Source organism: Schistocerca americana, unplaced genomic scaffold (assembly GCF_021461395.2).
Source record: "Schistocerca americana isolate TAMUIC-IGC-003095 unplaced genomic scaffold, iqSchAmer2.1 HiC_scaffold_228, whole genome shotgun sequence".
Classification (NCBI taxonomy): domain Eukaryota; kingdom Metazoa; phylum Arthropoda; class Insecta; order Orthoptera; family Acrididae; genus Schistocerca; species Schistocerca americana.
In genome coordinates this window covers 32,501-35,000 of record NW_025725937.1, presented here as the reverse complement: position 1 = coordinate 35,000, position 2,500 = coordinate 32,501, and positions in this window count along the sequence as shown.

Below are 2,500 nucleotides of genomic sequence, written 5' to 3'. Positions count from 1 at the left end.
GTGCTGTCGTGGCATTGCCGGCGGGAGACAACACGCGCCACCTACGGTGACCGGCAGCTCCAACGCCAGCGCCACAGAAGGACAAAAGCCCCACTTGGGTGCCGAAGCGAACTCTCCCAGCACAGCGCACGCGCCAACACGTCCGCACAGCTGCGATACAAACCACCTGCGAGAACCGCAGAGGCGACCGAGCAGCAGACGGCGTCGCGGCGCCGAGCGCCGGGCGGCGGCGCATCCTCAGCGCACACAGTCCTCAATCGGACCAGCACACTGCAGATGTCCACCGCGCTTCGCACCGGGCCCGCGAGGACCTACTTTGGCCGCACGGCGCCGCGTGCAGGGTGCGCCGGCGCGCAGCTGCGCCGCCTGCCGCCTCCGTCGGCCGGCGCGCCTGCCACTGGCCGCCCCCACCAGCCGGCTGTAGCGCGTGCGCCCACGCACCGCGCGGCCAGCACGCCGGGAGGCCCCCCCTCACCGGCCGGGGACGGTCCCACCCAGCCACCGCCGCGTATCGCTTCACACCCAGATGCCATTCACGTTCGTGGGCATGGTGGGTATCGCTGGAACAACCGGTTGGTAGCTCAACCGATCGTCGCCATCACTGATTCACCTCTAGCGAGAACAACCGCACCACAACGGTTTACCAGTTGTTCATTTGCGTAACGTCACCAGCAAACGTAGGCGTCCATCGCCATTTGCAAATTCAACGATTGTTGCATGCCTGTGTCAGGTGTCACGACACACTATGTCTGCCCACATACACGCAACAACATGTGCACGCTTCGCGAACACGTGGAAGGTGGCCCCCGTACGTATGCGATGTCCATTGCGCGAACGACTGTCAACCGGCCTCTGTCGCATGTCGCAGATGTGGAACGCAGTGCACCATGCTATCACGGTGTGTGAGAAGAGACGACTACGTCTGACAACACGCGCCACTACATCAACAGACGGCTCATGCTGATCGCCATCCAGGGCATACCACACTGCAATCCAGCTCTTATAGGGAGACGACACGTAGCTGAGTGCACAACATTTGGACCGCATGGTTCGCCGTTGTTGGCGCAGTCGTTGTACGGTCACATGTACCACGATGTATCATTCAGTACATGAGGACCAATGTGCAGTACAGTGTGTGATTTGGACGTACAACATCAGCGGACAGTTGACACAGGCCGTACCACAGCGTAGGCTAAGTGCTTCGCCATGCAAATGCCAATGAACAACTGCAAATGCCAATGAACAACTGCAAAGGGCATTGAGCATGTACGTCCTGCTGCCATCCACATTACAGTGTATAGCTGCAAGGTGTTTAACATGAAGCGATACACTGGGGACCGGGCAGTGCGAGTAGCAAACTATATTGCGGGGGTTGCAGTTAGGCAACACTACACTAATTTAACGCGTCGTATGACAATTACAGAGCAGGTTAAGGCCCAACGTGTGTTGGGTTAAGGCCCAACGTGTGTTGGGTTAAGGCCCAACGTGTGTTGGGTTAAGGCCCAACGTGTGTTGGGTTAAGGCCCAACGTGTGTTGGGTTAAGGCCCAACGTGTGTTGGGTTAAGGCCCAACGTGTGTTGGGTTAAGGCCCAACGTGTGTTGGGTTACAGCACAATATCGGTTACGTTACGGCGCAATGTGGGTTACGTTAAGGGGCAATGTGGGTTACGTTACGGCGCAATGTGGGTTACGTTAAGGGGCAATGTGGGTTACGTTACGGCGCAATGTGGGTTAGGCTAAGGCGCAATATAGGTTTCATTAAGGCGCAATATAGGTTACATTAAGGCGCAATATAGGTTACGTTAAGGCGCAATATAGGTTACGTTAAGGCGCAATATAGGTTACGTTAAGGCGCAATATAGGTTACGTTAAGGCGCAATATAGGTTACGTTAAGGCGCAATATAGGTTACGTTAAGGCGCAATATAGGTTAGGTTAAGGCGCAATATAGGTTAGGTTAAGGCGCAATATAGGTTAGGTTAAGGCGCAATACAGGTTAGGTTAAGGCGCAATACAGGTTAGGTTAAGGCGCAATACAGGTTAGGTTAAGGCGCAATACAGGTTAGGTTAAGGCGCAATACAGGTTAGGTTAAGGCGCAATACAGGTTAGGTTAAGGCGCAATACAGGTTAGGTTAAGGCGCAATACAGGTTAGGTTAAGGCGCAATACAGGTTAGGTTAAGGCGCAATACAGGTTAGGTTAAGGTACGACATAGGTTAGGTTAAGGTACGACATAGGTTAGGTTAAGGTACGACATAGGTTAGGTTAAGGTACGACATAGGTTAGGTTAAGGTACGACATAGGTTAGGTTAAGGTACGACATAGGTTAGGTTAAGGTACGACGTAGGTTAGGTTAAGGTACGACGTAGGTTAGGTTACGGTACGACGTAGGTTAGGTTACGGTACGACGTAGGTTAGGTTACGGTACGACGTAGGTTAGGTTACGGTACGATATAGGTTAGGTTACGGTACGATATAGGTTAGGTTACGGTACGATATA